Consider the following 12,900-nt stretch of genomic DNA (forward strand, 5'->3'; position numbering starts at 1 on the left):
TGGAGAGTGAAAAAGTTGGCTTAAAGCTCAACATTCAAAAAACGAAGATCATGGCATCCGGTCCCATCACTTCATGGGAAATAGATGGGGAAACGGTGGAAACAGTGTCAGATTTTATTTTTCTGGGCTCCAGAATCACTGCAGATGGTGACTGCAGCCATGAAATTAAGAGACGCTTACTCCTTGGAAGGAAAGTTACGACCAACCTAGACAGCATATTCAAAAGCAGAGACATTATTTTGCCAACAAAGGTTCGTCTAGTCAAGGCTATGGTTTTTCCTGTGGTCATGTATGGATGTGAGAGTTGGACTGTGAAGAAGGCTGAGCACTGAAGATTTGTTGCTTTTGAACTGTGGTGTTGGAAAAGACTCTTGAGAGTCCCTTGGACTGCAAGGAGATCCAACCAGTCCATTCTGAAGGAGATCAGCCCTGGGATTTCTTTGGAAGGAATGATGCTAAAGCTGAAACTCCAGTACTTGGGCCACCTCATGCAAAGAGTTGAGTCATTGGAAAAGACTCTGATGCTGGGAGAGATTGGGGGCAAGAGGAGAAGAGGATGACAGAGGATGAGATGGCTGGATGGCATCACTGACTCGATGGATGTGAGTCTGGGTGAACTCCAGGAGTTGGTGATGGACAGGGAGGCCTGGTGTGCTGCAATTCATGGGGTCGCAAAGAGTCGGACACGACTGAGTGACTGATCTGATCTGATCTGATAAACATATAATATAATAGCATTGTGCTGTGCTTAGTTGCTCAGTCGTGTCTGACTCTTTATGAACCCGTGGACTTTAACTTGCCAGGCTCCTCTCTCCATGGGCACTCTCCAGGCAAGAATACTGGAGCGGGGTGTCATGCCCTCCTCCAGGAGATCTTCCCAACCCAGGGATCAAACCCAGGTCTCGTGAATTGCAGGCAAATTCTTTAACATCTAAGCCACCAGGGAAGTCCAAGAATACTGGAGTGAGTAGCCTATCCCTTCTCCAGGAGATCTTCCCAACCCAGGAGTCCAACTGGAGTCTCCTGCATTACAGGCAGATTCTTTACCAACTGAGTTACCAGGGAAGACTTAATAGTCCAGTAGAATTCAACAGTGTGTTTTTCCTGTTTTTTGTTTTTTTTTTTTTCCTGCCCGACAATGCTCAAATTATTTAAAACATCAGTTATTAATAAAATGCAGACTAAATAATGTCAGTCATGATATCTTCTATCTAACCATGATGGAATCAATTGAATGGGCTTTCCTTGGAAAATATATTTGTTATATTTTTGATGGTATCTTTGATTTTTACAAATTCTTGAGTGAAATACCACATTATTTTCTTTTCTTTAATTTTTTTATTGGTTTCTGCCACACATCAACATGAATCAGCCATAGGAATACACGTGTCTCCTCCCTCTTGAAACTACCTCCCACTTCCCATCCTATCCCATCCCCCTAGGTTGTCACAGGGCATGGGGCTTGAGCTCCCTGCATCATAGAGAAAATTCCCACTGGCTATCTATTTTACATGTATTAATGTGTATATTTCCATGTTACTCTCTCAACTTATCCCACCCTCTCCTTCTCCCACTGCATTCACAAGTCTGTTCTCTCAGTCTCTGTCTCCATTGCTACTCTGCAAATTGATTGATTAGTACCATCTTTATAGATTCCATATATATTCCATTAACATGTGATATTTGTTTTTCTCTTTCTGGCTTACTTCATTTTGCATAACAGACTCTAGGTTCATCTACCTCATTAGAATTGACTCAAATGTGTTCCTTTTTATGTCTGGGTAATATTCCATTGAATATATGTACCACAATTTCTTTATCTGTTCATTCATTGATGGACATCTAGCTTACTTCCATGTCCTAGCTATTGTAAATAGTACTTTAATGAACATTGGGGTACAAGTGTCTTTTTCAATTATTATTTCCTCTAGGTATATGCCCATTAGTAAGATTGTTGGGTCATACGATAGTTTTATTCCTAGGTTTTCAAGGAACCTTCATACTGTTCTCCATAGTGGCTGCATCAGTCTACATTCCTACCAACAGTGCAAGAGGGTCCCTTTTCTCTGCACCCTCTCCAGCACTTACTGGTTGTAGATTTTTTGATGATATAAAAGGAAACATGTTCAGAGAGTAAAAATTTTGAGACATAAATTATTAGATAAAACACTTTTCTATATTTATTAACAATCTGTTAACTTGTGAATTCAGTATTTACTTTCTTCCATATAAGGTAATATATGATAATTATATCTGATTTAAATGCAATGAGTATCCATTTATCTGTCAATGGGTGTTTAAGTGAATAGATAAAGAGGATGTGATATATATATTCAATGGAATATTACTCAGCCATATATAAAACAATGAAATAATGCCATTTGCAGCAACATACTTGGACCTAGAGATTATCATACTAAGGGAAGTAAGCCAGACAAGGAAAAATAAATATCATATGATATCACTTACATGTGGAATCTAAAAAATGATGCAAATGAACACTTACAGAAATAGACTGTAATAGAACAGAAATAGAACAGAAATAGACTCACAAACATAGAAAACAACTTTGTGGTTACCAAAGGGGAATGTAAGGAATACACATGTATATAAGTTGAACAAGTATATCAGATCAGATCAGATCAGTCACTCAGTTGTGTCCGACTCTTTGCGACCCCATGAATTGCAGCACGCCAAGCCTCCCTGTTCATTAACAACTCCCGGAGTTCACTGAGACTCACGTCCATCATGTAAATATACATATATATAACTGGACCAATTTTCTGTACAGTTGAAACAAACACAACAGTGTAAATCAACTACACTTTTATTTTTAAAAATAAAAAAAGAGATATCTATAATAAATAATAAAACAATATAGAACTTTTTCCCAGTCGAAACCTAATGTGAATATACTGAAAATTATTTGCTAATTATGTGATTAAAATAATAAATTATAAACTCATGTGAACATTAACTGATTTACAATTATGTAAATTCAAGTAAATAACAAAGTAAAGGATAGAATATTTGTATCTTTTGAATTGATCAGAGTAATTATCAAAGCATACTAGTCAATTGAGTGCTAGACACGCTTCAGGGAGACCTGTATTCCAATCCATGATATGTATGGCTATTTTCTTTAGATTTATAATGTTTGAATTTTACAACAGTATTATTAAGATGATAGGAGTTAATACTGGTAAAGTATTATCAATGATAAAACTTATTTCATTATTTTAAATAGTTTACTGTCCTGTTTAATAATATAATCATTCTAACAAGGAAAATAAGCATTTCATTATTTGGTTATGACAGACATATTTTGTAGGTTCTATAAGCAGATCTATATATAGTCAGGATTTAATAAGTACATTGCATTACAAAATATATCAGAGATGAAATTTCTGGGCCTTTTAAAAAGTGGTCATGTAATACCAATACCCAACTTTGAGAATATTACTTTTTATATTATTTCAAAGAAAGTTATTATTCCAACTTAAATTTGTCCTAAAAATCAAATAAGAATCTAATTCTCTGAGGAGCACCAGGTTTCTCCAAGGAAAAGACCGTGAAACATTGCAACAGAAGAAAAATGATCCAGATATATTATACTGCAAAGTTTCTCTATTTTCTCCTAGTTCTGGGTAAAATAAGCATTAAATGTATAACTTATTTTAATATATAAAGAATTTTGGTAAAAGATGAAAATCATCTAAGAAAATCTGAAAGCAAGGCAACACTAAGACTCTAGATAAGGCAAAATTTATTTTGTGTTAAATGTATGTTAGAATTTTTAATGTTATAATAAGATTAACTATATAAAAGCGTTAGTATGTATATGTATGAGGTGAAATATTTGACAACTGCCAAAATGTGAAGCTATCATGATGAATGGTATCAGTCTGCCGTCTGTGTGATGTAAATCTTCTATTTCCCATGAATCTTTCATGATTAAGCAAAGCATTTGGAAGTGTAATAGACATGGTTTTGCAATTATATATGTTTTATAAGCCATGATAATTGTATTATTTTTATTCTAATTTCACACAGAAAATACAAGTTTACATTTGCATTTAGATGGCAAATTTCATGCAAAAATGGTTCAATTATTTTAGTATAATTTGTATTGAAAAAATAAGACTGAAGTGTAAGCTATTCTTTTGTTTTTTTTTTATTTTTACAGTTTTATAATTCTATATTTGCCTTTGTTCTTTCATTCATTATTTTATTACCCATAAATATTTAAACCAACCAGAATTGAATATTAAAAAGTCATAATAAAATCACATAGCTTCCCTAGCATATTACTTTTTTCCCAGCCTTGAAGTTTGTTAATAAGCACAGTCTGAAATAATGATAAAAATATTAAGTGGTAGTCACCCTACCATCAATATTAAGAATTGAAAATAACAAAAAGACTTTGGTAATTCATCCTACTCTTTATATCATCTGCCATTTCTGAATTAATATATTTCATTTTATTATATGGCAAGAGAACATTTGTTTTCAGCTCAGATGTAGAAGCCAATTGTGTTCCTTAGAGAATCAAGTTATTATTCAATCATTAGGACAAATTTCAGTTGGAATAATACTTTTCCTTGAAATAATTGCGACTCCATAAACTGTAGCCTATCAGGCTCCTCTGTCCATGGGACTTTCAAGGCAAGAATGCTGGAGTGGATTGCCATTTCCTTCTCCAGGGGATCTTCCCAACCCAGGAATCGAACCCGGGTCTCCCAAATTGCGGGCAGACGCTTTACCGTCTGAGCCACCAGGGAAGCCCAAAATAATATAACAAGAAATATTATAAAATTTGGGCATTGCATGACTATTTTTAATAGGACCCAGAAATCTCATCTCTGATATATTTTGTAATATAATGTCCTTATAAAGTGTTTGACTATATACAGATCTTAGTACATCTCATATATTTTATTGACAGAGACACGGTGAAAAAAAGAGGAAACTTTTTGTCTTTACTAGGCGTCTTTACTAGGGCATGCTGGGAGGGATAGGGGCAGGAGGAGAAGGGGACGACAGAGGATGAGATGGCTGGATGGCATCACTGACTCGATGGATGTGAGTTTGAGTGAACTCCGGGAGTTGGTGATGAACAGGGAGGCCTGGCATGCTGTGATTCATGGGGTCACAAAGAATCGGACACAACTGAGTGACTGAACTGAACTGAGCATCACCCTACTCACACGTATTGTTCTAGGGATAGATGTTTAAAACATTTTGGGTTAAAGAAACAAATATTTTGAACAAGGCATAGTATTAAAAAATGTTACTCTGCTCCTTAATAGGAGATGTAGTACAGACATTCTACATTTGTCTAATTATTTAACATGTCTGTTTTTGCCAGTAAAGAGGACTCCGAATTGAAGGACACTACAAAGGCCAAGATTGCGTTTATTGCTAGAAAATGGAGCAGGAATGCTGATGATATTATGAACTTTTTGATCAAATGGCACTCAAAATGAGAATCATTCCAGAACTTCTTTTCAAGTGGGGTTAAGTTGCTATACCTCTTGTGCATTCTGTCTGAGGTCAGTACTAGATAAACGACTCTGACATTACTAAACTAGAGAAAAGATCTCAACAGAAGAGAATTTACAACAGAGACAAGGTGATGTGTTGGCATCTTGTAAAGGTGGACTGGTAAATGTCATTTCTATAGACAGAGTAAGTTAAATGAGAAGAAAGTCCTGTCAAATAATGTTATTTGTATTTCAATAAAATAAAATGCATTCCAATATAATAGAAAGATACAAATTGTGCCTAAAACATTAATATCAGAGTAGAAGTTAAGGACTTCACTGATGGTCTGTTGGTCAAGAATCTGCCTTGCAATGCAGAGTTCTATCACTGGTCTGGGAAGACGCCACATGCCATGGGGCAGCTAAGCCCGTGCGCCACAATGAAAGATCCTTCATGACACAACTAAGACCCAACACAGACAAATAAACAAAAATTAAATTAAACAAATAAATAAAAATTCCAGCATTCTGGGGGGAAAAAAGTAGAAATTAAGGCTAAAAGCATTATAAAGCAAGGAAAAATAAAATTACAATGGTTTTGTAAAATAGAAACAGTAAAATACAGAAAGCAAAAAAATCCTTTCAGAACAAAATATGATGAAAACAAGTTTAGCAGGAAAAAAGTGAAGTAGAAAAAATGATATTCTTTATCCTTATATTCAACCAATATGGTGCTTTTCCTATCTGTGAAATTGTACCTAAATTTTACACTAAATATGTAGAAAATAAGAGTCAAAGAAGACTACTTGAGAATAATTTTTAAGAAACTTAAAACTGAAATCTTATATTATCTAGAAGTAATAAAATAATACTTCTTAAATTCTTTCAGTTCAGTTCAGTCACTGAAGAAAGAAAATATTGTATGTTTTTTGTTGTTGTTGTTGTTGTTTTTTAGGCCCAGTGTAGAAGTATATGGAGAAGGAAATGGCATCCCACTCCAGTGTTCTTGCCTGGAGAATCCCATGGACAGAGAAGCCTGGTAGGCTGCAGTCCACGGGGTCGCACAGAGTCGGACACGACTGAAGCGACTTGGCAGCAGTAGTATACATCTCTTCTCATCTAACATTGGGAAGAACTAAATCAAATATCTACACTTAGCTTTCATAAGAGCTGAAAAATTCACAGCCAGTCAGCCCATACCTGCTACAACTCTTACCAGGAAAGTGGTACAGAATGGATCTTAATAAGCTCTCAGCCATCTTGCCAAAGCAGTCATAGAAATGTTGCAGTTTCTGAACGTTTTGAATCTTAGAGTAGATAGGTTTATGTGATCACTTTATTATTTATTTTAAAATATGTAAAATTAATATTTGCATAATTTTTAAAATTCAGAAAGTAATATGTTCTACAAATGACGTTGTTTAATTTCTGGGAGATAAAATACACAGTAGAAAAATTTTGACAACAATTTACAGAAGCTTTAGTTGAAACATATAGTTTAATTTTAAATGGATATATATATTCAAATTCATTAGAACTTAGTTCATTATACTGTATGAACTGCTATAGAACATGAAAAAACTTCAAATTTCCTTTATGTTCAGAAAAATACATGATTATTTTAATACTTATAAGTGAGAGAGGCAGTGAAATTCCTTATTTGCTATTAGTGACATATAATTTATATAACTGGTCCTCCTATGGTTAGAAAAACAGTTGTTTTTATAAATGTTTCAGTTCAGTTCAGTTCAGTCGTTCAGTCATGTCTGACTGTTTGTGATCCCATGAATCGCAGCATGCCAGGCCTCCCTATCCATCACCAACTCCTGGAGTCCACCCAAACCCATGTCCATTGTGTCGGTGATGCCATCCAACCATCTTATCCTCTGTCATCCCCTTCTCCTCCTGCCCTCAATCTTTCCCAGCATCAGGGTCTTTTCAAATGAGTCACCAACTGCATCAGGTGGCCAAAGTATTGGAGTTTCAGCTTCAACATCAGTCCTTCCAATGAACACCCAGGACCAATCTCCCTTAGGATGGACTGAATGGATCTCCTTGCAGTCCAAGGGACTCTCAAGAGTCTTCTCCAACACCACGGTTCAAAAGCATCAATTCTTCAGTGCTCAGCTTTCATTGTAGTCCAACTCTCACATCCATACATGCTTACTAGAAAAACCATAGCCTTGACTAGATGGATCTTAGTTGGCAAAGTAATGTCTCTGCTTTTTAGTATGCTGTCTAGGCTTGGTCATAACTTTCCTTCCAATGAGCAAGCATCTTGTAATTTCATGGCTACAATCACCATCTGCAGTGATTTTGGAGCCCAGAAAAATAAAGTCTGACACTGTTTCCACTGTTTCCCCATCTATTTGCCATGTAGTGATGGGACCAGATGCCATGATCTTGGTTTTCTGAATGTTGAGCCAACTTTTTCACTCTCCTCTTTCACTTTCATCAAGAGGCTTTTTAGTTCCTTTTCACTTTCTGCCATAAGGGTGGTGTCATCTGCATATCTGAGGTTATTGAGATTTCTCCCAGAAATCTTGATTCCAACTTGTGCTTCCTCCAGGCCAGTGTTTCTCATGGTGTACTCTGCATATAAGTTAAATTATCAGGGTGACAATATACAGTCTTGACGTATTCCTTTTCCTATTTGGAACCAGTCTGTTGTTCCATGTCCAGTTCTAACTGTTGCTTCCTGACCTGCATACAGGTTTCTCAAGAGGCAGGTCAGGTGGTCTGGTATTCCCATCTCTTTCAGAGTTTTCCACAGTTTATTGTGATCCACACAGTCAAAGGCTTTGGCATAGTCAATAAAGCAGAAATAGATGTTTTCTATTTCTATTTCTATTTCTAAAGCAACTCTCTTGCTTTTTCAGTGATCCAGCAGATGTCAGCAATTTGGTCTCTGGTTCCTCTGCCTTTTCTAAAACCAGCTTGAACATATGGAAGTTCACGGTTCACATATTGCTGAAGCCTGTCTTGGAGAATTTTGAGCATTACTTTACTAGTATGTGAGATGAGTGCAGTTGTGCAGTAGTTTGAGCCATCTTTGGCATTTCCTTTGTTTGGGATTGGAATGAAAACTGACCTTTTCCAGTCCTGTGGCCACTGCTGAATTTTCCAAATTTGTTGACATATTGAGTCCAGCTCTTTCACAGCATCATCTTTTAGGGTGTGAAATATTTAGAATAGGATTCTAAGTGTTTAGTTGTTTTAAAAAAATCTTAATGCAGTGCAAGAACATATTCTACACTAAATAAAGGTGAACATTTAAAAATTAAAGGAAAGCAGTATAAATACATGTAATCTTATAAAAGCAATTCTCAGTTCATGCTCATAAATTAAAAATCAAACTAGCCACTTTCTGTTATCCACATTTTTAAAGTAATGTTTACCATTAGGAGAAAGCAGCACTTCAGTTAGAGTGTCACTTCCTAACATGCCACATCTGCAACTCAATTTTTCTTTTTCAGATCTGAGATATCAGAGTACGTTTTTCTCCAAAGAGACTTCTAGTTCTTTCCCAAGATTCCCAAGACTTTTTCTGCTATTCAAAATGCCAAACAACCAGGTGTCAAGTTGGTCAGCTGGAGCAATGAGTCAATGTGAAAGGAGCAATGAGTCAATGTGAAAGTAACAATCAGGCCTTTATTCACTTAATACAACAGTGTGAGCAAGAAGGAAGAAAAGCAAGGGGCCGGCTGCCCAATATTCAATTTCCCCCCACAGAATGGCACCAGGTAAGGTTTGTAGATGCAACTCAGATATGGGGTATCTTCTTTTTGCCAGGGAACCCCCAAAAGGGTGATTGCCTGCTTATGGACCTGTTTGTCTTGGAAAGGCTAGGAGAAGAAAGCTAGTGAATCAAACTATGGAAAAATCCCTTGGCCAGTTCCTCTGATGTAGCCTCTGAATAGAGGTGCCAGGATCAAGTGCTTGAGTATGGCTGGTCTGGGGATGGAGTAAGGTACTGAATCTCGACTCTAATGCCCTGCGGAAATCTACAAGACATTATTGTGCACCAAATCTCATGTGAGGTGGGCAGCTTCAAACTGTGATTACAGACGGCTGAGCCTGAAATATCACCCAAGGATTCTGTCATACAGTAGACTTCTCAAAACAGCATCTAGGATTCTCTTAAACATGGATGTGATCCATCCTGATTTGCTCTGTGATTTATGTGTTTATATCTTTCTTGGTCTTTATCATAGAAACTTTCATTGGTAGAAAGTTTTATTGTTTATCCACGTCTGGTTCTCCTTTTTTTCCAGGTATACTGGAGGATTATGCTTTTTTGGCCCCTGGAAGTTAGGCAGAACTCTGTCTGGTTTTAGAAGAGTGATGGATATCAGTTCTGGACCAATATATTTGTCAGTGAAAACTATCCAGTGTTTTCATTCCTTACTGGGGAGATAAAGATGACATGTTCCAGATGGTATAGCTAGAGGACATTGGGGCATAGTTTAAATGTTTATCCCCTGGTTATAGGTGATTAAAATTTGCATTCAGCATTATGTTTAAAATTAAGCATTGTTTTTACGTCACATTTGCTCTTTTACACTCTATTTTAATGAGAGAAAATTTTAATTTCTATTTATCCCTCTTACATCACACATTTCCTCAAGAATCATTGTCGTTAGATGTTGTTACTAATGAAATGTTTTTAAATCATTATTACTGTCTCCTCTAATATATTGGGAATCAGTTTTATATATCATTTATTTAAAAAGGTGATTTAATGTCATTGATTGAAGAATGTCTTAGAGTTATATACAATATAATGATTAGAACTGAACAAATTAAGTCTTGTTGAAGTGATTTAAGAAAAACAATTAGTTGAAGAAATGGTTAGCAAAATATATATGGACATAAGAAGTGGGAGAATTGAAATGAAGCCAATAAATAAGTAGATTTTATCTAGGTGGAAAAGAAAATTAAATTGAGTAGTAGTTATTTTGATTCCAGAGAGCCTCAATAAGTCCACTTAAAAGCATATGAAAAACTGCATGGACTATTTAAGGTATAGATGATCATGAAATAAATTCACTTTGAAAAAGAAGTATAATTGATGTGCCCTGCATTAGATTATGGAGACGGCAATGGCACCCCACTCCAGTACTGCTGCCTGGAAAATCCTATGAACGGTGAAGCCTGGTAGGCTGCAGTCCATGGGGTCGCTAAGAGTCAGACGACTGAGCAACTTCCCTTTCACTTTTCACTTTCACGCATTGGAGAAGGAAATGGCAACCCACTCCAGTGTTCTTGCCTGGAAAATCCCAGGGACAGGGAAGCCTGGTGGGCTGCCGTCTATGGGGTCGCACAGAGTCGGACATGATTGAAGCGACTTAGCAGTAGCAGCAGCAGCAGCAGCAGCATTAGTATATAAAGTACAAAATTTTGAATTAATGAAACATACATTAAAAGATGATATTTTACCTTTAACATGATTTTAACTTTGTAATATTCTCTTTGAAAAAGAGACATGATGGGATTTATCAAAACAATATAGTATCAATAATGATATAGCAATGATGATGAATGTATTTAGAAAATTGATAATTATCAGAATAGTTGATAAATAGGAGTGGCATTGATGAATTCATATTTATATTCATTAGCAGCATAATTAATCCTGAATAGATAACTTTAAGTCAACTTAATTCAGCTTATTTAACTAAAAGCCTTTGACTGAAATACCTCTATACATAGCCATAATATCTTCCAGTTACTGGAGTAAATTTAGTGTTAAATTCAATTCTTGTATGAATTTATATGGGATAAAAGCAATTTGAATCAAAGTATATTTTGACATTTCAGAAAATGATAAAATTAAATATAATAGTGAAACATCAAGATTCTTTTTCTTTATATTGTTTATTACTTCAATCTGCATTAAGCATAACAAAACTGGAAAAGAGTTTGGTACTCTCATGTTCTAAACCATAAATGCTAATGTGTATATGTTTTGAAAAAACATTTTGTCACTTTATTGTTTTAATTGAAGGATAATTGCTTTATAGAATTTTGTGGTTTTCTCTCAAACATCAACAAGAATCAGCTATAGGTACACCATACAGAAAATTATTTCAAGATGTCTGTTCTGAAAATGTTTTAACTAATACATTAGAAGAATGCAAGGAAAGAAATATTTGTTATTTTAAAAAGAGGTCTTTTTAACATCTAAAGACAAATATGATGTTTAAAGTACAATTAATGAAGTAAAAAAAGTTATAATTTTCTTTTCAACATTGTTACTACTTATGAATTAATGCTATTTCTTTACACATTTTGTAATATTTTCAAATGAAACAATGTATCTAAAATGTTTAAAAATCTAGTAATATTATGCATAAAAACCAGGCTAACTAACTGGAAATCTTTCCCATTGGGTATTCATTATTTACAAGGGCCAAACAAATCTGAAGCAAGAGCAGAAAACAACTTATGAGAATATATTTTTTCCCCAGGGCATCATTATGATAAAAACCCAGTAATAGCAATGTTCCTAGCAACATCAGTTTAGATCATTTTTCTAATCCTCATGAATGACAAATTTAAAGACTTTCAACAATGGGACATGTACTAGAGGGAAATGTTGGAAGGAAAAGTGAAAATAAGAATCATTATTGAATTTTCACTAACTTTTTTCTACAATTTGGATGAAAACTAAATGGGAATTTTTTGGGGGGGGGGGAATTTTTAAAAATTGGTTATTTGTGCCAGAGATTTTTTTTAGAGATAACTTTAGTTCTATCTTTATTCTTCATTTATATATAAATATTTTTATATATTTTATGGATTAATTTGCTGGGTACTGTTTATGCTGTTTTTAATGTGAACTAGAAAAATGCAAAGAATGGGAAAGGCATGCCAGCAGGAAGACAAAGATATCTATTTCCACATGAACATCATTGGCATTGATTCTGTAAACCATAAAGAGAAGTGTCAACGACAGATGCCCTTGAAAAATCTCTGGCACAGGGTCATCACTAATAAGATCTGCAATAATAAGACAAATCTCTATGTCAATATATCAAAAAATCTACTGTAAAATGTTTATCAAGAAAAATTTCTTGCAACATTTGTTAATAAAAACTCCATCAACCATGAATGTTTTACTTCCCTTGGAGGAGTATGATATTTTATAAGAGAATTAAATATTTTCATAAAATAATTGGAGTAGAGAATTACTGGCATGTAGTGGCCTAGCGGCGTTAGTGTTAGTTGCTTAACTGTGTCTGACTCTTTGTGACCCCATTGACCCTCCAGGCTCCTCTGTCCATGGAATTCTCCAGGCAAGAATACTGGTGTGGGTTGCAATTCCCTTCTTCAGGGGATCTTCCTTACCCTGGGTCTCCTGCACTGCAGGCACATTTTTACCAACTAAGCCACGACCTGGGAGAGAGGCATACTG

General features: G+C 35.3%; 1 long non-coding RNA gene across 1 annotated transcript in view; it reads left to right on the forward strand.

Moving 5' to 3' along the window:
• Nucleotides 1-12,900, forward strand: part of LOC132345473 (uncharacterized) — a 333,207-nt gene that overhangs the window by 299,578 nt on the left and 20,729 nt on the right. The window contains exons 4-5 of the long non-coding RNA XR_009494816.1: nt 5,369-5,552; nt 8,960-9,226. This is a non-coding gene — a long non-coding RNA (uncharacterized lncRNA). The remainder of the gene's footprint in view (nt 1-5,368; nt 5,553-8,959; nt 9,227-12,900) is intronic.

Source organism: Bos taurus, chromosome 6 (genome assembly GCF_002263795.3).
Source record: "Bos taurus isolate L1 Dominette 01449 registration number 42190680 breed Hereford chromosome 6, ARS-UCD2.0, whole genome shotgun sequence".
In the NCBI taxonomy this organism is placed as follows: Eukaryota; Metazoa; Chordata; class Mammalia; order Artiodactyla; family Bovidae; genus Bos; species Bos taurus.